This window comes from Thalassophryne amazonica, chromosome 10 (assembly GCF_902500255.1).
Source record: "Thalassophryne amazonica chromosome 10, fThaAma1.1, whole genome shotgun sequence".
Lineage (NCBI taxonomy): Eukaryota > Metazoa > Chordata > Actinopteri > Batrachoidiformes > Batrachoididae > Thalassophryne > Thalassophryne amazonica.
This window is the reverse complement of record NC_047112.1, coordinates 64,249,147-64,274,382: the sequence shown is the minus strand read 5'-3', so window position 1 is coordinate 64,274,382 and position 25,236 is coordinate 64,249,147. Positions and strand designations below refer to the sequence as shown.

The following is a 25,236-nucleotide window of genomic DNA, read 5'->3' as shown; positions in this document are numbered from 1 at the left end:
GGGAGAAGACATATCCCCCCCAGTCTCCACAAATCAGTAACACAAAGTGTCAGGGATCACCTAAGTATACCCTTATGCCAAATATGAATGAAATTGGTCAACTGATTTTTGAGATATTCATACTAACAAGGGTGGCAATGACAATATCTTAAATATCTTACTGTGACTTTGAAATTGACCCAGAGGTCACCGTAATTGCTGCTGTCGGGGGATCAACCAAGTACACCCTGATGCTAAATATGAATGAAATTGGTCAATTGGTTCTTGAGATATCGTAATTACTATATGTCCCCCGCCCCCAATATTTCATACCGGGTGGATAAAAAAAGTCTGTCAGTGGGCTGATATTCTTGACGGGGTGTGAGAAGCAGTAAGGAGAGCATCCCACTCCCACAGTGTTGTTTTGAATTTGTCACTTGAAAACTGCAGTTCTGAGCGTAGATGGGTGAAAATGTTGCTAGAAAGACATTCATAATTACTAATCTGTCATACTTTCTTTAATAAAAAAAAAAAACATATTTTCACTAACAAAAGGATTATTTTCACATTACTAGCTGGTTAAGAACTTGCTACAATGCTTAAATATCTACAGTGAAGTGAAACCCCTCAAGAATAGTAATAATAAAAAAATCAGCCATTACATTATCCCGTTGTGCAGACAGCTTGTGAAGCCCTGTGTCTTTATACCACTGACTGTCTTATAGCAATGCCCTGATCTGATTGAATCTGATCAGAATCAGTAAGCTTGAGCCTTTTTTATTGATTGGTATCAGATGAAGTAAACCCAGTTAAATCAGTCAGTAAATAAATGACTCGAATGTACATTTTAAAAAACAGTTTAACACTCTATCTTAAATATGTAGCAAGTTTATTATATTCACACAATCATCAACAGTGTATGTCTTAACACTGTGCATCTGCTTAATATGAGCAGAGTGATTACAGCCAGCCTTCAGTCCTGCTGCAGTGAGAGTTTCAAAAACTTATTTCATATTGCGCCAAATAAGCACCACGTCTGTTTCTGATTGATGGCGCATGTGATATAACCTTTTCCCAGACCAATCAGGTAGCTAATTCCTCAAAAAATAAACACATTTTTCTTGTTCTAGTGTCTTTTTCCTCCTGTTTTCAGAGACAGTATAGGCACATAATCAGAGAAGCAAGGCATTGAAAAGGCCCTCTCCCCCTTGTTAGAGTAAAGCTCCACTTTTGCAGAAATGTTAAACACATCTTCTACATTTATAATAATAATAATAATAATAATAATAATAATAATAAGTAATGTGTTTTTCCCAACTAAAACATCATTCAGTCACTCTTACTCTGTGTCCTGGTTTTACTACAATTCAGGACTAAGTGGAATTGCTGAGATATACATATTAAAATGTGTTTACTTAATTAAAAATAAATAAATAAATGAATACAAATATTAAGAAGCAGCTTGAAGATTTTTTTCTTAATGCATGACAGAGTTGTTAAAGTGATATAGCTTGACTTTAATGTGCTTGCATTTTTCAATTTCAGTTTCAATTTATTTTCATTTATATAGCACCAAATCACAACAGAGTTGCCTCAAGGCACTTCACACAAGTAATGTCTAACCTTACTAACCCCCAGAGCAACAGTGGTAAGGAAAAACTCCCTTTCTGCTCTGTGCAAGTGTAATATCAAGGAAAATACAAGTATTATATTGGGACTTGGTATCAATAGTTAGTCAGTATAAAATTACTTGAATTGGGGGCAAAAAAAAAAAAAAAAAAAAACCTGATCGACAAATCTTCACGTGTACGGGATAAAAGCAATCACCCTCAGCTGGAACACATCACCTGTCCAATCTGTCACAGGTAAGGTTTTTTGTTTCTTTTGTGATAGATTTTGTGAGACAATTCACATGACTGTATGCAGAGATGAGAAAAACAAATTTTCACATTTCTTAAGATTTACAAGTTTTGTTCTGTCTGATTGGTTGCCTGAAATGGTGCTGTGATAATGACACAGCACATTTCTGAAAAGTTCAGAGATTTCAACTTAAAAGAGGTCGGAAGTGCTGCACAAAAAAGGTGAAGGTGACTGAGGACAAATCAGGGGAAATGTCCGTTGACAAGGTCCTGGATACGGTGATACTGTTGCCCTCGATTGTAGTAGCATATGACCAGTGGTGGGCACAGATAACCAAAAAATTAACTTCGATAACAGATAACTGAAAAGTTATCTTTGATAAAGATAAACCACCCAAAAATGTATCGGAAGTTACAGATAATTGATAAATTCCGGTGTTGTCTATGGGACAGTTGCAGTTACTAAACAGCTGAAATTGATTTTTAACACAAAAGCAGTAAAAGACATAAAGAATAAACAAGAATGTTTGAGTATGCTGCCTCCTGTAAGAAGCAGCACAAACAAACCCTGCAAGCACCCACAAAATCAACTCTTTACTAATCATAATCATTTTTCTTTCAACATTCTGCCCCTGTTGGAAGTTCTTGTTTACGCACGCACGCACGCACGCACGCACGCACGCACGCACGCACGCACGCACGCACGCACGCACGCACGCACGCACGCACGCACGCACGCACGCACGCACGCACGCAGAGCAGCCATAAGGACAGCTCTCTATCAACTTCAACACTCCGGTCAGGCGGAGGTCTTGAAAAATAAAGTCATACTAACTTATGGTTTTTTGAAAATACTGATAGAATAACTCCATTAATGTCAATTCTGTCATTTGTACAAAGTTAAAATATAACATATATCTTTTAATGTTGAATAAGGCACTAATTCTGAGGTTTTGTAACAAACACAGACCGCAAAGCATTCTGGGTAAAAGTGCTAAACAGTGATTGGTTCAGTAATCCATTATGTAAACCAACACGTTAATGTGACGTGTCGTGTGTTGGTTTAAAGATAAATGTGCTTTTGTAAAATATTCCATTTTTATTTGTAAAAATAGGCATTTTTACGGAGCCCTGGAAGTGTCATTGCAATTGCATGTTTTAAAACTTTTATGATGTTGTAAAACGTGCACTCAATATTAGTAAGTAAGTAAGTAAATTTATTTATATAGTGCCTTTCACAGACATAAGGCCATGTACACACGTTGTCGGGTATTTGTAAAACCGAATATCTTACCCTTTCAGTTTGGGGAAAAAACTTCATCCACACTACGTTGTTTAAAAAAAAGAAAATCCATCCACATCGAACCGTATAAATGTGTTGTAATTAGTCTGCCAAACCTCTGGGTGGCGGTGCTGATTAAAATTCTGTCCAATCAGGAGCCTTATTCTCTTGTCGTCACTTCCACAAAAACTAAAAACATGGCGCCAACCTCGTCCGTGTGGACCGATAAGGAGTCGGAATTACTTCTAACCGTAGTTTTAGAATACAAAGTTAACAAATATATGCACACAAAAAGCGCCTGGACAATGGACAATACCAACACTTTGAGAGCAGCCATGTACCCAGATGTTTAATACTGCCATGAACACTCCTGGCCAGTAGATGGCAGTAGCGGCCTTGAAAAAATGTCAAACAAAATTTCAGATAATCCGTGTCTGCTACATTTAAGATGCGTGGAATTTAACAAACGCAAATACACTAACGTCTATAAACCCAGAGAATATATTCACAAGAGTTTTAGGCACTAGAGTTTAATGCTGTTATCTGTGGACCCTGAACAGCGTGTCTGAAATGCATTTATCCTGTCGTGAACATCTGAGATTACCTTATGCTACCCATAATGCATTGCTGCCTGGCACAGCATGTGCTCACAAAACCTTAAAAATTAGCACATTACTTTAAAACGAAAACATATATCTGATATTTTCACTTTATAAACTTCAGACATGACAATAATTTTAAATAGCTTGTCTAAAATGAGTGGTTAAAATTTGAACCATAAGTTAAACATGTATGCCTCTGGATGACTTGGTGTCATTGCTATTATATTAATATGGTGTTAAAAGAAATTGCTTTTTTTTTGGTCACCAATTCTCCTTTGCTTACAGACGATAGAGTGGTTTCTGTTTGCAGAGTGAGTGAGTTCCCAAACGCTTATTGAGTGTTTTTAGAAGGAAAGGTGATGTAACACAGCGGTAAACATACCACTGTCCCAGCTTTTTTGAAACGTGTTGCAGGCATCCATTTCAAAATGAGCAAATATTTGCACAAAAACAATAAAGTTTATCAGTTTGAACTTTAAATATCTTGTCTTTGTGGTGTATTCAATTGAATATAGGTTGAAGAGGATTTGGAAATCATTGTATTCTGTATTTACTTTTTACACAATGTCCCAACTTCATTGGAATTGCGGTTGTAATTTATTCAGTTATATTTATAGCACTGTCTTATGTATTTTAGTACTACTTATTGTAATTGCTACATTTTATTGATTATACTGTTTTAATGTGTACAGCACTTTGCTCAACCTCGGTTGTTTTAAATGTGCTCTATAAATGAAGTTTGAGTTGAGTTGAGTGGAGCTTCTTTAATAGACGTGCAAAATCGCATGCCAGCGTTTTTAATACGGTCGGCATATGCAGGCTCAATTGTCTAGGGGTGACAGGGCCTTAAACACCAATCACATTTTTGTCGACGATATACAGTATATCGCACACCCCTACTATAAGGGCAAGCAAACATGCAACCAACTGTGTACCTTTTTGGTACAGCACTGCTGAAGTCAAGTTCCAATCATTTAAAAGTGGTTCAGTCTTTGTTGATGCCTGTTTTATTGGTAGCGGTGGGCGGTGCTGAGGTACCCATCAGCGCCCCCTGGCAGTGACCCAATAATGTTTGTTAATGCAGCCTCCCTTTATGTTTTTTTACTGATACGGTGCTCAAGTCAGTTTAGGTGTTTTTTTTTTTTCATTCCATCTTTAAGGTTTATGACAGACTTCTTTCTGTGAGTGTTTGCTGTGGGTAAGGGGAGCTCCACCCCGTGACATAGTTAGTGGATTTGAATAGACTGTATAAAAGTTCTACATTTCCAAAAATTACAAGTGAGGCTATTTGTGGTAGGGACCATAATATTAGCCAGGCAGAGCTTGAGCTGCTGAGCCAGGGTTGTTTTGGTGTGTGCAGGGTGCAGACGGAGCCTTGGTGCTGCAGAGTGGGCTGACAGAGGATAAGCCCTCCTATCCACACTGGGGTTTGGTAACCCGAGAAGGCTGCTGCTGAAAGAGCAACCTGATGTCATTCTGTTGAGCTGCTGTCACCCACTGCTTGTTAAACTGAAGTCCAGTAGGGTTGGACAGACGACTTTACTGTTCCTCAAGGACGCTTTAAATGTGACGTCGAGAAGATACTGATCATGTCATTATGCCGCGCCATGCCGTCTGCCACACTGTAGTCCTCACTTCATGAGACCAACCCCAGCACAGGAGTTGGACACAACTGTGCACGAGAGTCATGGGGGTGGAGGGGGTGGGGGGGCAGTAATGCTGGACGGACGAAGAACCAGCTTACACTTCCTGCCACTCTGCATGTGTTCATGGTTGCCTTGTGGTATTCAACTCTGTGAACACAAAAAGCTAAATATGTGACTGGAAGGATCATGATAACGAGTAAAAAGGCTTAAATCAGGAGTTACACTGGACATCCAGACAGGATGTGACACGCCACCATGCGGATGTGTCCCCCATTGTAACATGCCCCCTGGACATGAGACGCTGACCTGTTTTTCAGACTTTACAACAGACAGCAATCTGATGTCTGGGTTAGAAAAAGATGACATTCCAAGTTTCAAAGACATTATAAAGTGTGAACAGACATCCTCTGTTTCCTTGTGAAAAAGGTGAGTTTAGCACCAAATATTTGCTGCGCCTCGTGGAGTGGTACATTCTAACTTTCAGTTCATTCAAAACATTCAATTCATGCAAAGATTCATTGTTATCATTATTCGTATACCAGTTTACTAACTGTGTGTTTGTTAACCTTCATGTTCATTTTTCTTGGCATCGCTGAGCCTCTGTGAAAGTCATTGCGTGCATAAATTCTTCTCTCAAAAATTCTTGAAAGGGTAGTTGTAAAACAGCTAACTGATCATCTGCAGAGGAATGGTCTATTTGAAGAGTTTCAGTCAGGTTTTAGAATTCATCATAGTACAGAAACAGCATTAGTGAAGGTTACAAATGATCTTCTTATGGCCTCGGACAGTGGACTCATCTCTGTGCTTGTTCTGTTAGACCTCAGTGCTGCTTTTGATACTGTTGACCATAAAATTTTATTACAGAGATTAGAGCATGCCATAGGTATTAAAGGCACTGCGCTGCGGTGGTTTGAATCATATTTGTCTAATAGATTACAATTTGTTCATGTAAATGGGGAATCTTCTTCACAGACTAAAGTTAATTATGGAGTTCCACAAGGTTCTGTGCTAGGACCAATTTTATTCACTTTATATATGCTTCCCTTAGGCAGTATTATTAGACGGTATTGCTTAAATTTTCATTGTTACGCAGATGATACCCAGCTTTATCTATCCATGAAGCCAGAGGACACACACCAATTAGCTAAACTGCAGGATTGTCTTACAGACATAAAGACATGGATGACCTCTAATTTCCTGCTTTTAAACTCAGATAAAACTGAAGTTATTGTACTTGGCCCCACAAATCTTAGAAACATGGTGTCTAACTAGATCCTTACTCTGGATGGCATTACCCTGACCTCTAGTAATACTGTGAGAAATCTTGGAGTCATTTTTGATCAGGATATGTCATTCAAAGCGCATATTAAACAAATATGTAGGACTGCTTTTTTGCATTTACGCAATATCTCTAAAATCAGAAAGGTCTTGTCTCAGAGTGATGCTGAAAAACTAATTCATGCATTTATTTCCTCTAGGCTGGACTATTGTAATTCATTATTATCAGGTTGTCCTAAAAGTTCCCTAAAAAGCCTTCAGTTAATTCAAAATGCTGCAGCTAGAGTACTGACGGGGACTAGAAGGAGAGAGCATATCTCACCCATATTGGCCTCTCTTCATTGGCTCCCTGTTAATTCTAGAATAGAATTTAAAATTCTTCTTCTTACTTATAAGGTTTTGAATAATCAGGTCCCATCTTATCTTAGGGACCTCGTAGTACCATATCACCCCAATAGAGCGCTTCGCTCTCAGACTGCAGGCTTACTTGTAGTTCCTAGGGTTTGTAAGAGTAGAATGGGAGGCAGAGCCTTCAGCTTTCAGGCTCCTCTCCTGTGGAACCAGCTCCCAATTCAGATCAGGGAGACAGACACCCTCTCTACTTTTAAGATTAGGCTTAAAACTTTCCTTTTTGCTAAAGCTTATAGTTAGGGCTGGATCAGGTGACCCTGAACCATCCCTTAGTTATGCTGCTATAGACGTAGACTGCTGGGGGGTTCCCATGATGCACTGTTTCTTTCTCTTTTTGCTCTGTATGCACCACTCTGCATTTAATCATTAGTGATCGATCTCTGCTCCCCTCCACAGCATGTCTTTTTCCTGGTTCTCTCCCTCAGCCCCAACCAGTCCCAGCAGAAGACTGCCCCTCCCTGAGCCTGGTTCTGCTGGAGGTTTCTTCCTGTTAAAAGGGAGTTTTTCCTTCCCACTGTAGCCAAGTGCTTGCTCACAGGGGGTCGTTTTGACCGTTGGGGTTTTACATAATTATTGTATGGCCTTGCCTTACAATATAAAGCGCCTTGGGGCAACTGTTTGTTGTGATTTGGCGCTATCTAAAAAAAATTGATTGATTGATTGATAAATTGGACATATTGAAACTAGGTAGCTTATTAACCCTGACGTTTCACAGTCTGAAAAACTTTATACCGGATTTTCTGGAGTATAAGTCGCGTCTGTTAAAAAAGGCATCTTGAAGAGGAAAATATCCCATATCCAGGGATGAAAATTCTCCCCGGATCTGCGGATGTCCAACTTTTTCCTGGATTTCTGGGCCATTTCTGAGATCAGCATAAATCCGTTGAGAAAAATTGGGGGTGGGAGGGTGGCAGCCTTGTTAAACCTTTCCTCATATGCACAGGAATCGCATTGCTGGAACTGCAAGCTAAAACGCGCAATGTCATTGGTTACTTTTTCTACAACAGCGAACTTTCAGCCAATCAGAATCTCTGTAATATTGAAAGTCTCTTAAAGTACCCAGACATAGACATTTTGATTTTCTGCAAGTTTGGGCTGTCAAGCTAAGTCTATTATTTTCTTTGCCCATTCTAATCCCTGCATATATGTCACACTGAAATATAAGTCACATCTTTTTTCAGTATTTTCATCTAATTCATTTGGGATTTTTGTGCATTGCAGTTGTGTATGTCTTAATACTGGCATTTATTCTTTTAACATGGGAGTTAGTACGTTTAGTGCTTTAATTCCTATGTAAATAGTTACTATAATAATTATTATGATATTATAAGTCACAGGGCCTCCCAAACTAGTAAAAAAAAACAAAAAAACACCTGTGACTTATCCTCTGGAAAATACCGTAATCAATTAGAGCTGAAACAACTAATCAAGTTAATTGATTAAAATCGATTAGTAAAATAGTTGTCAACTAATTTAGTCATCGATTAGTTGCTAAATAACTTTGTTTTACCGCAAATGTTTCGTTTCTTCCATATAATCAACCGAGCTTTGCTTTGAATGTTGAACCAATGAAGGAGTGCTTCGAGCTGCTGCTTCATTGGTTTCATTTGTTTTATTTTGCTTTATCTTAATTTTTTCCCACTAAAACCCTAAAGAGCATATGTCTGTGAGGAATATTTACCTTTTTTATGTTAAACTGACTTGTTATGGTCTTCTGAAACAGTTGATAGATGTATTTTATGCTAACTCTGATGCTAACGTGTTAGCATGTCTATGGCGTTTTCAGTGTTAAAGTTAGCATTAAGCTGCTGCCATTTCAATAATAATAGCAACAATAATAGTAATAATAACTAATAATGCTACTATACAATTTTAGAGAAAGAGACATGAGTCACATGTGTCATTGTGAAATGACCACATAGTTTACAAGTTATACAGAGAATGTTGCACATATAATGAGTCAGTACAGTTTTTGATTTAGGTTTTATGGTTAACTGGTTATGCTAATTGCTCATTTGCAGCAACAAAAATACCTCTTTTTTCACCATATATTTATAACATTTATACGTTTTAATGTTGTTTTATGGCAACTCAGCACTTTGATAAAGCAATGTCATTTGAAATAATTATTTTTGTTCTTTTTTATAAACTGTTTTATTCTTTATTATTTTATATTTCAACAGCCAAGGGACATTTGATGATTTGTTGATTTTCAAGTATTTTAAGTTTTCAAATAATGTTCTGTTGTTAAATAAAGTGATGGAAGGAGAGAAAAATTGTTTTAAAAAATTCCCCGCTAACCCGATTAATCAATTAATCGTGTCGAAACCCCATCAGATTCATCGATGATCCAAATAATCGTTTGTTGCAGCCCTATAATCAATGCAAAGGTATAACGCTGTAACCACGGCTACTTCATCTCTACTCATGATGCCGGTCCGTGCTCCAGTCCACAGCGTGCCAGCCTATACTTCAGATTTCAGGTGTTGAATAGTCCATGTAGCTGAATAACTTATCCTCATAAAACTTGCAATATTGACTCAGCAGGTCCCTAACCTGCTATTTGTGTACTGGTACTGTCCTACATGTCATGATGGTAAAACCTAATGGAATTTAAAGGTTCCGGCATAATACAAAGAAGCCTTTGATTTCCTTGAAAGTCAATGAGATAATGGGGGAAAATAGGACTAATTTTTTACGCTTCCATAATGTTCTTTCCAGCTTGTTACATTTTTAAATGCATGACCTTGGTTCCTGAGGGCTACAGTGGGATGTTGTCTGTAAACCTACAGAGTGCGCTGTTTTATCCGTCTCATATTCTTCAGGAAGCGATTGCTATATTCTGATGGTCCTGCTGCCATGACCTTCAATGCCTCACAGCTGTTAAATGTTCTTTGGTGTCTATGTTATGTCATTGCTCATTGATATTAAAATCCACATGCAAATGTTAATCGCACACAATCTAGTAAAGCCTCTGTGACGTAATAGTGATGGTGACACTCATGGTTTTTTCAGCTGTTTCGGTCCCACTCATTAGTAAGTTTGCTTGCACGAGGAGGAGGAGGAGGGGTTGGTTTTGGGAACCTTACCCTATCACATAACAGGCCTCACATGTGTTCGTGTCAGTCAGTTTTAGCAAGTCGGGTAATTTCTCCTGCTGCAATTTCGGTTGCAGGCGGTACAGAGTTTCCTCACTGGAGACTTGGGTGGTTGATTGTCTCTGTGTTTCCTCCATATTCTCCTTATCCGTTCCAACAGCCTGGAATGACTTTGATCCTGTCTGACACCGTCTTTCATAGCTTCCATACTTGCAAGCCCACATTTCCAAGATTAATGAAGCGTCCGTCTTTAGAAAAAGCAACATAGAAATCTCACCAATTAGTTTGTGTTCCCTCTGAGGCCAGCGTTGATAGGATTCTGTGGTACCAAAACCAGGTAATTTAATTTGTAGTTTCTCAATCAGCCAGCACAGCGTTTTAGGATGTGGGACACTCATTACGATATATATTAGGACAAGCATTTTGATAAAATGTAATAGGATGAAAACTTGTTCCTCTGTTACACTCACAAAATAATATTTTAAATGACGTTTTCTCTGTTTACTCAACATTAGCTTACAGTTTATTTTAGAGCATTTTTTTATTGTGAGCCACTGACGGTTTGCAGCTTAAAAGACAAGTGATGAGTTTGTCTCACTGGCTTCTGGCTAAAGTGCATCAGTGTTTCTGCTCATTTCTGCTTATAATAAACACCACTAACACCCCTATTCCACAGGGCACCATTCTATTACAATCACCTACGATCCGGAAAATAAAAGTGAAAAAACAGGATGAAATGGCTTACTCCGGCTCGCCTCCTAACAGGCTGGCTTATAAAGTGCAGACCTGGCAACTATCTGGGTTATAAAGTGCAGACTTGGCAACCTGCCTGAAAACAAAAGTAAGGGCTGTGCCCTCAGTCACAACCGCAACAATACTTACCCTGGTGGAGCACGATCAAACACGTTTCAAACTGTACTCAATAGAAATACCCAATTTAAAGACGCTTGATTGAAGCTGTTAAGACTACGAACACCCGAATGTTACCATGCAATAGTGACGATTTGGCCAATTGGGATGAAACTTTTGAACAGGTTTAAAATTTCACCCCGATTTCAAAACCCGTGCAGATGATGGGCATAACTACTGCGTAAACCAGGTTTGTTCAAGATTGACAAAGATGGATCAAGAAGTTAATATGATGCTTCAAAACGTGGCCCGATTTACTATTCAGGATGAAATTGGGAAGGAACTCTGCACTGTGGAATAGCCCCATAAATCAAACACACTGGAGCTTTAAGTCATATTTGCAAGTTTTATTGCAGGAGAGATCTAACCTGCAAGGTCTGGTCTCAGTGCGGAGATCTGAAGGGCTTTTTCAGTCCATGCGAACTTACTTAACTGGGCTCCGTCCTAATGCTCACCATTAATAAATCCACTTTACAGTCTGCAGCATGCATGAGAAAAGTGTATTAAGTAGAGCTCTGCACTTATGCATAGACCCTTAGCCAGTGTTGTCCTCACTCCCCAGTTCTCTGTAGGTGCTTTCAGGCCAAGCTGAATTTTCTATAGACAGGCTTAGACTGATTCACACTCATACAGTTTGCTTTAAATGGAGCAGTCTAAGTGCAAACATTGCACAGTCTCCAAATTCTCTTAAAGAGGTTCTGATTTTCCTTCCGGCAGCACACAGACCAGACTGAGGCCTTTGTTGTGCACACACCCACAGATTTATAAATGAAGGGGCTGATGAGTGTAATGCAGTATGTTCTAATGACAGCAGTGTGTTGTGCCTAATGACTCTGAGCTTAATGCCCTGCAATCTGGATGTCGTTGCCTATCTCACTCTGTTCCACGGAGATATATTTCCTCGTTTTTGAAGGCAAGCCCTGCTCATTTGCTGTGTTCATGGGCAAGCAACATTGTCTTCATGTGGGGTGACCTTGCTGATAGTAATTTTGGGCTTTTATTAGCCTCACCTCAGCGCTCAAACACACAACTGATGGATTACTTGGATGAAACATCTTGTGGAATTAAGCCGACCAGGTTAATTGTAAAATTAAGTGGCCTGCTGATATTTTCGATGCGCATCTTAGAGATGGTGTTAAAATGATCATATCCTAGAACCATAAAATAAAACAAGCTCTAGTCAGATGACGACACACTGCGCTGCACAGGGTTTTTTCAGGTTGCTTCTGTTGGATGCTAGCATTTGTGCAGGTGGCACACATTTCTTTGTGCATTTTGATGCTGTGTCTTTCATTGCATCCATCACTGTTTGTGGTGTTTCTGTGGTAAATCTGTGTGGAGTAGACAGTTCTCAAAAACTGAGTGACTGTGCAAGAAAGAGAAGAGTGAGGAAAGCCACCAAGACACCCAGACAACCCAAAAGATGTTAAAGGCTTCTCTGGCTGTGATTGGAGAAACTATGCATAGTGCATGTTTTGCATTTTGTATCCCCAGTTACACAGCTTCTTGATGACGTGGTATAGAGGAGTGTTTTCTTTCACCAAAACATCAAATCTACAGGCTTGCATCATCACATGTACCTTCTGGTAAATTGTAACTGAACTTTCAGGTCTTCTTTTTAAGAAAATCCTTCTTCTTTTTAAGAAAACCATCGCGTTAGCATTTTTTGATAATTTATGTATATAAAGTCCAAGACATATTCACTGACTTGGAAATGTTCATGTATCCATCTCCTGACTTCTCTGAAGAAAACTGGTAATAAAACTGATTATTTACAGATATCATACTTATGTAACCCATCATCTTGGCTTTTATATTTTGTATTAATTTATATCAAGTTGTAGAGATTTGCTTTCAGCTTGAGTTTAAGAAAAATAATTTTAGAAATGTTTATTTTTTGTATTTGAAATGGCATAAACAAATTAAAACATGTGAAATACCAAGTGTTCCAATACTTTTGGAGGGCGCTGTATCTGCCAGAACTTTCATTCTGTGTTAACTGAGCAGATTCAAGGTGGTATGTCTGCGTATTGACCACATGATCTAAAACAGACAAACAGAAATGAGCCATGTTCTTTTTATGTCTGTTTAGTGACAGATGGATGAGTGTGTTGAACTTCCCCAACCTGCAGTAAAGCATCTCGTTTTGTTAAGGAGGCATCAAGCCAACTATTTCTCTCCTGATACTTATTATGATTACAGAGTTAAAGTATTAGGCAATATCAAGAGAAGAAGTAAGTCCAACATAGGCCCTGAGGCCCACTGGGCCGACACTTAACCTTTATGTGTGAAAGATATTGAAGTAATTCAGATAACATGAGGTTGTAAATATAATTCTTTCTTATTGATTATCTAGTTCTTATCTTGTTGTTGCTTGAAATGTGCATTTTCCCCTGCACATTTCATATACAAAGTAAAAAAAACAAAATGAAACTATTTTTATTTGAAAATCCCTTGCTGTTCAAGCAGGACTGGCCTTGGTGATGACCAGACCTCGGCTTTGGAAATGAAAGAAACTGACACACAAGCTCATTTTGAGCGATATGTAACTTCAAGGTGTGACTCTTGAGATGTGGGGGTGGGGGTGGGGTGGGGGGCACACCAGTCTTGCCATGCTCCACTTCTTTACCCATGATTGAGCTGGCTGGGAGTGAGGCACTACTAACAGGCAAAATAAAACAAAATAAAACTAGAGCGTATGAAAACTGCACAGAGATTCAGAGCAATTTTTACCCATAAAAGTGACGTAACCTCAGGTGCTGAGTATCGGCTGTCTGAAGGTCACTCCACCTGTGTTCAGATACATTTACTTCAGTATACACAGTCAATCTGGGATGTTTTTGTCTCTAAAACTAATATGGCTTTAATTTGGCTTTCAAATCAATTTCTTGTATTTTGAGATCAACATATGTCCATCTGCACCTCTTTGTTACCTGCAGTGTATTCATAAAAAACAAAACAACAACATTGCATACATCTCAATAAGACTGAATAATAATGATGATTACCATATTTTCCGGACTATAAGTCGCACCGGAGTATAAGTCGCACCAGCCACTTTATCCATTATAAAGAAAAATAAACCATAAATAAGTCGCACTGGACTGTTATGTGTCGACACGGGTTGAGGAGCGGACCTGCGTCTGACGGAACCCAGCTGCTAAAATAACCAGAAAGCGGTTCCAATAACAAAACAATTTATTTTTTCCACCCTCTGGTGCATAACAAAGTGTATGAACAAAAGATGCGTCAGTCTGGTGGAGTGAAGGCTGGCACGCTCTCCAGCGCCTAAAAGGATCGAAGCCCGGCGCTTCTGGACTCACTTTACCGCCAAACACCCCCCAGGTGGACACAACAAACCGACTCTCTGCGAAGGATAGAAAAGGTGAGGTAAGTCAGCAGCTACAACCAATATCCTTCAAAAGGCACACACTATCAGCAACACATTCAGGTTTGTATTTAAGCTTTATGTAAATGAGCAGCTTCTCACAACAGGTGGAGGATTACCACTCCGCACGCCACGGCAGTGAGAAGCGAGCTGCACAATTCTCATCACAATTCAAATCTACTGCGTAACAAAATACCAAGTTACTATCAACAATTAGTCAAACAATTAATCACCTCAGATGTGTGCTGACAGCATGTGTCCCTCACCCTTCTTCCTTCACAGGCACGATGTGTCAAACCCAGGCGCGGTCCTCAGCGTCTCACAAACGAACATCACAAGGTCGAGTTCCCGGCAATTCTGCTTGAATCACACATGGCTTAAATGCAGAACGCCATCTCATTATCTGCTTCAGCTGAAAGTCTTTAAGGTTGCACTTGAGCACCATCCACAGGTGCTGCACATAACGTTGATGAGGGTGAAGGACTCTTCAGCCAGCACCTTCTCCACAGACAAATCAGTTTTCATACCACGTGGAGAGCAAAGAAAAGAAAAGCCACAGCCCCCCAACACACAACACTGGACTATAAGTTGCATGGACATACAGGTATGTTAACATGAAAAGTTCAGATGATAATATTGTGACGGCTACCGTTTTCGGATGCATATTTCATAAATAAATCATAAATCAATTTTATTTATATAGCGCCAAATCACAACAAACAGTTGCCCGAAGGCGCTTTATATTGTAAGGCAAAAGCCATACAATTATTACAGAAAAATCCCAACGGTCAAAACGACCCCCTATGAGCAAGCACTTGGCGACAGTGGGAAGGAAAAACTCCCTTTTAACAGGAAGAAACCTCCAGCAGAACCAGGCTCAGGGAGGGGCAGTCTTCTGCTGGGACTGGTTGGGGCTGAGGGGAGAGAATCTGGAAAAAGACATGCTGTGGAAGACAGCAGAGATCAATCACTAATGATTAAAAGCAGAGTGGTGCATACAGAGCAAAAAGAGGTGAATAAAAAGAAACAGTGCATCATGGGAACCCCCCAGCAGTCTAACTCTATAGCAGCATAACTAAGGGATGGTTCAGGGTCACCTGATCCAACCCTAACTATAAGCTTTAGCAAAAAGGAAAGTTTTAAGCCTAATCTTAAAAGTAGAGAGGGTGTCTGTCTCCCTGATCTGAATTGGGAGCTGGTTCCACAGGAGAGGAGCCTGAAAGCTGAAGGCTCTGCCTCCCATTCTACTCTTACAAACCCTAGGAACTACAAGTAAGCCTACAGTCTGAGAGCGAAGCGCTCTATTGGGGTGATATGGTACTATGAGGTCCCTAAGATAAGATGGGACCTGATTATTCAAAACCTTATAAGTAAGAAGAAGAATTTTAAATTCTATTCTGGAATTAACAGGGAGCCAATGAAGAGAAGCCAATATGGGTGAAATATGCTCTCTCCTTCTAGTCCCTGTCAGTACTCTAGCTGCAGCATTTTGAATTAACTGAAGGCATTTCAGGGAACTTTTAGGACAACCTGATAATAATGAATTACAATAGTCCAGCCTAGAAGAAATAAATGCATGAATTAGCTTTTCAGCATCACTCTGAGACAAGACCTTTCTAATTTTAGAGATATTGCGCAAATGCAAAAAAGCAGTCCTGCATACGAGGTCTATTAGAAAAGTATCCGACCTTATTCTTTTTTTCAAAAACCATATGGATTTGAATCACGTGTGATTGCGTCAGACAAGCTTGAACCCTCGTGCGCATGCGTGAGTTTTTCCACGCCTGTCGGTTGCGTCATTCGCCTGTGAGCAGGCTTTGAGTGAGGAGTGGTCCACCCCTCTCGTCGTTGTTTCATTGCCAGGAAATGGTGGAATGATTTGGGCTTTTTTTCCATCAGAATTTTTTCAGAAACTGTTGATTATCCGAGAAATTGTGGATGTGCCTGGACATGCCAGAACATGTCCTGTGAGGCTTCATCACGGCGTTGCTTTGCGCCATGCGGCACCACCGGTGACGCGCGAAGCCTTCGCTCCTCTTTGTTGTATGGCTGGGGGGGCCTGGCTGTCTTTTTGTTTCTTTTGTCCTGTCTTTTGTTTTTCCTTCCAGGTGGCTTGCATTTGGGACTGAGTGGCTGTGTAGCTGAGTTTATCAGGACCTCACCCTGATCACCTGAGGCTGATCACCTGCGGCTCGTCAGGACTCACAGCTGTGGTGCATCTACATGGATTGGAACATGGTGGCATTTAAGACTGGAGTACACAGTGTGTATTTGCCAGAGACTTGACCTTGTGACCAGACGGGTGAGATCGTCGTCTCAAGAGTTGTTTTTTTTTTTGTTTGTTGATTCCCTGTTCCACCTCCGGCTTCAGCGCGCCTTTGAGCCGTCTGCCATCGGCGTGGCTGAGGTTTGGGGCAGTGGGATATACCCGCAGCTGGTGGCTGGTTTAGAAGTCGGAGGAGTGGTGCCGTTTTGTGCCGTCTGCCATAACCGCTGTTCCACTCCTCCCGGTTGGCTTCTGGAGTATAGTCATGGTTGGTGACACTGGACGTGCTTCCAGTTTCCACTGCGCCAAGGGGGTGGGGTTGGGGTTGTTTTGTTTGTATGTTTTTTTTTTCTCCTTTTGTTTTTCCCCCCAGTTTCCGCCCTCAGGGTGTGACTGTGGTGTCCTCTGGGGGGGAAAGGGCTGTGGGTCCATCTAGCCATAGACGGCCGGGGCTGGGTCCGTTGGTCATGAGGGGAGGCGTCTCCTGGGGTTGATGGAATGGTCCTCTGGGAGGTGCTGGGAGTCCCCGTGGGTGACATTGGATCCCAGAGGGACCTCGGCTGTGGTTATTACTCCTGGAGCTGGCGGGATGTCCTCTGGGGGGTGTTGGTCCCTACATGTTGTTAGGGGGGGGGGGGAGGTGTTAGTGTTTTTATTTGTTAGCTTAGGTTTGGGTTGTTTTTCTTTTCTCCCCTTCCCAGGGTTTGATGGAACGGTCCTCTGGGGAGGGGGGGGGGGTGTTAGCATTTTTATTTGTAAGCTTAAGTTTGGGTTGTGTTTTTCTTTTCTCCTCTTCCCGGGGTTTGATGGGACGGTCCCCTGGGGAGGGGGGGGGGTGTTTTGGTTGTTTGTGTTTGTCTTTTTTGTTTTATGACTAATCAGACTGTGAACATGGTTGGACAAAGGCTGACCGCACAGGTTCAAGAACTCCTGGCCACACCTGTGCTAATTGACTGATAGAAACAAGGGCAAAGATGCAGCCAGAGGAGAAGACATCAACCGTTCTGTTAGATGAAGATTCTGTTGGAAGATGAATGCGGATACGGTTTCCAACCATGGTCCCTGGAGGGGGGTGTTTCTCCTGGGCCAGGTTTGTGTGGTTGCCGGGAGGCTTCCCGTGAGGGTGGGGTACTGTTGTATGGCTGGGGGGGCCTGGCTGTCTTTTTGTTTCTGTCTTTTTTTCCTGTCTTTTGTTTTTCCTTCCAGGTGGCTTGCATTTGGGACTGAGTGGCTGTGTAGCTGAGTTTATCAGGACCTCACCCTGATCACCTGAGGATGATCACCTGCGGCTCGTCAGGACTCACAGCTGTGGTGCATCTACATGGATTGGAACATGGTAGCATTTAAGACTGGAGTACACAGTGTGTATTTGCCAGAGACTCGACCTTGTGACCAGACGGGTGAGATCGTCGTCTCAAGAGCCATCTCATCATCAGTGGATGCAGAGAACGTCCAGGTTTGATGCATGGTCTGTGAAAGAGGAGGGGGTGAGGTCTCACGCTCGTCAGCACACTTCCTGAGGTACGTTAGATTTTGTGACTAACATTTATACAGTCAGTAAATGTGGTGTCCCTCACACCTTATTATATTGAGCTGTATGTTGGTCGTTTAAATCAGCTTCCACTGCAGTGGAGTTTTGTGAACAGGGTGTTCTATGCCTGCAGGGTGGGAAGCTGATTTGCAATTAAGCCAGGAAGTGTTTGCTGTTTGTACACCTTTGAGTGGTCTCTCTGTGTGTTGAGTGTGGACTCACATAATGATTTCTTCTTTCACAGACTCGGTTTGTCGCGGCCACCTGGGGGGTGTCGGCGGGGTCCTTGGGTCCGAACTGGTTCTGGCTCCGGACCGTTTTGTGCTGCTGGGAGCACACCGCAAATCCGCCACGCCAGACCGCGCACTTATTTGTTTGTATTTTTTCACATCACTGTTATGTTTATTAAACTCTGTTATCCTTTGTACCGTGCTCTGCTTATTTTATACTGGGTCCTTCAAATGCTGGTCGGTTCTCCGGGCTGCGTCCGACACATAACACTCTTTCCATGACAAAAACTCCTGTAACAGTGGAATGTGGCGTTCATTTCCAAACTGGACGCTGTGTTTTATCCGGGACGTTGTCTGACTAGCACAGGAATTGTGAAAAGACGTGGACATCAGAACTTTTTCGGCACATTGAGACAGACGTGCGGAGGAATTCCGCGCGTCGCGGCGGTGCCGCATGGCGCACAGCAACGCCGTGATGAAGCCTCACCCGACATGTTCTGGCATGTCCAGGCACATCCACAATTTCTCGGATAATCACTCAATGGAAAAACCACCAACGGCTGTCTGAACGCCATCTCAAAGCCGTCCTGTGAGACCAAAACGGAGGTGGTTTTGTCTCGTTCCAGTAGCGAATCCATCGTGATGCGCGAAGCCTCTGCTCGGCTTTCCATGACAAAATCTCTTGTTAAAAGTGAAATCTGCCGGAAAATGGTTGATGTCCAGCTCTTATGATAACCAGAGAAATGGCACACGATGGTCACGGATCCAGACAGCCATCCGTTTAGAAATGAAATGGTCGTTCAGCCTGTCGATGGTAGCTTCGGAGTGCGGCGCGCCCCACAGCTGCTGGGGGCCGTCCTTAAAGTGACAGTAACACTCCTTATTCTCTACCAAGCCCGTAACATTTTCACCGAAAGCCAGATAAATTTTTCTAATGGTTTCCAGCTGCCTGTCTCTAACAGTTTCTGAAAAAATTCTGATGGAAAAAAAGCCCAAATCATTCCGCCATTTCCTGGCAATGAAACAACGACGATGGGGCTGGACCACTCCTCACGCAAAGCCTGCTCACAGGTGAATGATGCAACCGACAGGCGTGGAAAAACTCACGCATACGCACGAGGGTTCAAGCTTGTCTGACGCAATCACACGTGATTCAAATCCATATGGTTTTTGAAAAAAATAATAAGGTCGGATACTTTTCTAATAGACCTCGTATTTGCTTAATATGCACATTGAAGGACATATTTCACCAGTCGTAACTTGTAATCTGCAGAGTATGATTTTCTTTTTGGTGGCATTTTTTTGGGCCTTCTCCGTTGTCTTGTTATCAGTAATGTTGAAATTTTTATTTTTCTATGGTAGAAGTCGCAGGAACAGTCACACAAGCCTTGAGTGCCCTCTCATGAGCTGCATTTTACCTACAGATATGTTTGTATTTTGCAGACCACATTGCGAGCCAAACCATAACCCGCACCATCGCTGAACGGTTCTTTTCTAACATATTACCCGCTGTGGACCATAGTACATACCAGGTGTCAGCTGCCGATGTTCGTTCAGCACCTGCCTGCCCAGCTCATGACCTCCCCGTGGTGTCGACGCCAGCTCCTTCCAAGTGCAGACGCTAATCCTCCGCCGCTGCTCACCCAGTGCTCCCACGCACCTCTCAGCATCAACTTAAACACTCTGCTCACACTGATATCCAAGGGTTGAAGCTGTTTTTTTTAGCCCTCCTGGAATAACAGCAAGCACCGTGTTCGTCTGCGTCACACGCTGTTTCACAATCATTGTCTGGGTGAGGTGAGGAATACACGTCCAATGTTCTGTTCTCTGATTGGTTATCGCGACCAGCATGACCTATAGGGTGGCCACCATACTACAGTGCCCAGGATGCATTGCATTTCCGTTTCCGGTGGCCATTTTAAAACATAGAGCGACTCTGTCACGTAAAATTGTTTTATTATGGTAAATTAATTGAGAATCTACCAGTATATTTTTCATTTATAAGTCGCTCTGGAGTATAAGTCGCACCCCCGGCCAAAACGTAAAAAAGTGCGACTTATAGGCCTAAAAATACGGTACATACTTAGCATGGTGTGATGTGACACCGTGGCTCAGTCCGCAAACACGGCCAATTCAACGCTTTTGGGAGAGGAAACATGCTTTGTTAAGAATTTTCTCTTGGCCACACGAAAGGAAAGGATAAAATCCATGAAAATTCAGTAAGGTATGTCTTCCATAATACATTCCAGTTCTAAAGTAGAACTCTGCTAGTGTATACAAATCGTGCAATAACAATTCGTTTACAAATCTCTGCACTAATGTCACCTTACCACACCTAAACTCCATTTCACATATTGTAAAGAAGATGCTTCTATCTCCTTTTCAGTCCCAATCACATTTATATATATGCATATGTGTATGCAATGTTGGGTAGGATTACTTTGAAAGAATACATGTGGATTACATGTATGTATGTACATACATTTGGATTACTTGTAATCTGATTACTTTTGGATTACATTTCAAAGTAATCCTACCCAACCGTGTGTATATGTGTATGTGTGTATATGTATGTGTGTATATATATATATTCTTATGTCTCGTACTGTTACAAGTATTTTTATTACTGCTTATCCTTGCACATGCTGTTTGATGAACATTTTCCTCTACTTGCACCCATCTTGTGTTTTTTAAGAGCTGACGTAACATGTGAATTTCTCCTCTGTGAGATCAATAAAGTTGATCTTTATCTTTATACTAAGCTATATCTAAATATCTAAAAAAGAATAGAAGAATAGAAGAGTAGAATAGAGTAGAGTAGAGTCACTTAGGTGCATGGTCATGAGAACCAGGGATGGTAGGTTGAAAAGCTTTTTTATCCCATGGGAACTCTCCCGACCCACCCAAGCGGTTCAAGAAAGTGGACGTCATGTATATAAGTGATAATTTACACAATAAGGATAATAAACAAGATATACAAGAAATATAGTTACTACATAATATTATAGGAGTAGGCTTCTAAAACCTAAATATTAATACAGGAAGAGATTGTAGTATACGTATTCCTGTTCTGTAGACTAGTAGTAAAATTAAAATATAGCTAGTAGGCTAAGCTATAAATATGGTTATTTATTATAGAAACAGAAGCTATGATGTAAAAGGTTAGATTCGTTTTTTGAAAACCATTCTCACACTGTGCTGGGTTTCACCTCTGTCCCAGAGGGACATTGATTTTCCCCCATTTTAATGGCATGGCCTGAGATGATAACAAAATTCATATTCCTCACAGCTTGAGGTTTCTGAGCATTTATCAGAGGCAGGTGAAATCATGCCAATTTCCCCTTCTTATGACTTAATTTCTCTGGGCATATGGCACCAAAAATAAAATGAAACACATCAATATTTTCAGAATTCTTTATTTAGAATAGTCAGCTCATTTGCCATTTTCTTTATTAGTGTTATGCACTTTAAGGAAACAGGATTTTAATGACTCATCAGTTTCACTTAGGGCAGCATTGCAGTAGTGAAACTGGGACACCTAAGAGTAATATTGATTGAATGATATTTTAGTTCAGAATACATTCATTCTCGCTATTATGTGGAAAATGCCTTTAATGTCTTCAAAAGTCAACCTTTACTCTAAGGTGGGGAAGGGTGGGGAGTACTTTTCATGCCCTCACCCCTCTGGCTATGCACCTGTATATTCTCTGTTCCCAGACGGAAAACAGACACAACAAGAAAAAAAAATTGTTTATTTATGCAGAAATCTCTACCTGATTGGCCGGTATAAAGGGTATATCACATATGACATGCATCAGAAACAGACTTGATGCATATTTGCATTAAAGGAGAGTGAAACATGTTTTTAAAACTTGCTTTGCTGCAGCACTGACTATGACATTGAGTGACATCAGACACTGGCTGTTATCGTATGCATTGTCACTGAGCTTATGATTGATGAAAATATAATAGACTCTGGTTGGTTGCCATTCGCCCTATTGACGTATCCCATAATCCCTTGCATGCCAGAGAGTAGCTGCAGTCAAACAACATATAGAGAATCCACATGATGACAATTGTAAATTAATATTATACTACAAAAATGCATTTGTTTATGCTTTTCATCACGTTAATAAGAAACTGCATGCATGATATCCTGAAAACTTGCTAAAACAAATATAACAAATAATCCGTGTCTGCTACGTTTAATCTGCATGGAATTTAATAAACGCAGACTGAATTTCAGACATCTTATATATATATTAGTCTGGAACAAAGAGGACAAACAGTGTTCTCACTGTTCAAGTCTTCACTTCCCCCAGAACGACATGAAAAGGAAGTGAGCGTAGCTCACAGCAGCTCCCATTGAAAATAACGGAGAGACAGCCTGTAATTCTTCCATGTTTACATAAAACAAATGCAATAACAATGTCTATAAACCCAGAGAATATATTCATGAGAGTTTTAGGCACAATATAAAAATAGTTTCATGTTGCCATGTTAATGGTGTTGTCTGTGTGCAGCGGTTAAAGTGCAGCCCGATCAGAGCGTCTCAATGCAGTTCTCAATGTTACTGAGATCTCGCAGCGCAGCGACCTCTCCGAGGTTTTGCGGGATTTGAAAATCAATAGGGCGAATGCTGTGTACGGGCCAGTGGGAGCGTGATATTGAACCCTGTCATTACACAAAATTAACACATTCAAAATAGACAATATATTCGTCAGTCGCAATTATTTGTCTGACAATTAATCGTCTCCAGAAATTCCTAATCGTGATAGCCCTAGTACAGATGCGGGACCCACAAAGAATCCAAGTCATGGCCACGGAGCTCTGCGGTTGCGGTATACCGAGACCCTGCGGCGCTGTGGATTTTTCCGCAAGAAATCTATCCTTGCGGGCTGCCGGAGTGCTCTGCATCAAATCAGCGAGCGTAGTCTCTGGACCTGTTGCCAGAGTTGGCTCAGCTCCGCACAGCAGAGAGGGGGGCGGTGTGAGTGGCCCACTGCGGCGTTTACCGAGCCCGCAGACTCAGTAATTGCATTGGAGGCAGTGAGAGCAATCGCGGTGATGCCGACCGGTGCCGCGACTGGCCCTCCTGATAAGGACGCAGAACACAATGCGCTGTTTACCTCTGCTTCTGTGGTGTCCGGTGGGTTGCGCGCGCCGCATACAAGTAGTTGCCGTACTCAAAAGACCAAGATTCCTTGCGGATAGGACATGCGCAGAACACAAAATAATGTTCCTTTTGATGCGCGTTTATATGACCTGATATTCTGGTTAGAAAAGGAGTAACCCATGGGTCATATTCGGGTTTTTAAAAAACGGAATATGAGCATATTTGGGTTTTTGCGGGTGTTTACATGGCCGTGCGCAACCGGGTTATTGCTAATATTCTGGTTATGAAAGGGTTATGAAAGGGTTATTGGCTGCATGTAAATGTAGTCAGTGTTGATACAGCGCTGTGTTTTGTTCCGTGTTTCATGCTGTAGAAGTGAGTCTAGATTGTGCGCACACACTAATTCCTCACTTATTCCTGCTGCAGTATCTGCAAGTAGAAAATGTGGTTTGGAAAGTTACAAACGTATCCCTGAATTACAATAAACGATCTGTGCTGCCACCAGTTTTTGACTTGCCCTACATTCTTAAGTTTTTTAATGGCTTAATCATATCATCATAATAACTGTGCTTCCAGCTCGCCAACTTCTAAATCCTCATTCACGCCTCCTGGAAGTGCACGCTTTTCCACTTATAGCAATGAAGATTATCAAGCTGCAAGGAGAAAAATGATAATCCACACATCTAGAACGCTTTGCTTTCCACGAACACAGTAAATGCTTCTGGTCTTCCCCCACTCCTACCTTGTGTGACATCAAACGGAGACTTTATCACTGTGTTTAGGCTCCATTCTGTCATCAAAGCAGAGTCAATAACCATCCTCCCCCTGTGTGGAACTGATATTACATTCCCGAGGGGGCAAAAGTAGGACTGAGGTGCATTCGGTCACTCCGTCCTCTGTGACTCTGGTGACTAAGCCTCACTTTTATTCCTCATTTTTAGTTGCTAAGCAAGGGCAGGCAGAATACGAGCACAGTGAAGAATGCCGTTTTTAGCCTCAGTCGTGGGGAATTGCTCCACATTAGCCATTCTACAGCCCCCAGAGAACGATAAAGGCTATGAAAGTGAAATATCCAACACGGGAAGATGAAAACTGTTTCTCTTCCAGGTCTTAATGAGACACATTATCTGTCACACAGTGTTGGCACGCAGCAATAAACAAGAGAATTTTAGACCACAGCCACTTCTGAATGGAAGTCCTTTTGTATGTTGGGTCGATGGACATGTGCAGTTATTCCAATCATCGTCTTCTCATGATCCCCGTAGCAGACAGTCCAGTCAGGCCTTACTGGAAGTGAGCACGGTTTATGTATTTCAGGTAAAAACCTACGATATCTCATGGCATGTCGTGCTTCAGCAGAACGAAATATACATTAATCTATTGGTTCGTGATATTCTCACAAAAAGTGCCACATTGCCTTAATGGGAGCACAAATTTATTCTAATACATTCCATTAAAAGTGAAGCGCGGGGGGGGGGGGGGGGGGGGGGGGTTAAGGTTAGGGTTGAGGGTGGGAGTAGGGTTAATAATAGGGAGTTAAAAAAAAACCCCTGTCACGAAAAGTTGAATCATTTCATGACGGGAGCATAGAAAAAAAAAAACTGTGACACTGGGCTGGTAAAAACACATTCGGTAACACTG

The 25,236-nt window shown here is 41.3% G+C and overlaps 1 protein-coding gene and 1 long non-coding RNA gene across 2 annotated transcripts in view; one reads left to right on the top strand and one right to left on the bottom strand.

Moving 5' to 3' along the window:
• ano8b (anoctamin 8b) overlaps positions 1-25,236 on the top strand; it is a 216,655-nt gene that overhangs the window by 7,054 nt on the left and 184,365 nt on the right.
• Positions 447-22,424, bottom strand: LOC117518886. The gene is made up of 4 exons (XR_004563112.1): positions 22,253-22,424; positions 11,796-11,801; positions 6,682-6,691; positions 447-457 (listed from the first exon to the last, which is right to left on the bottom strand). It is a non-coding gene; the product is annotated as an uncharacterized LOC117518886 (long non-coding RNA).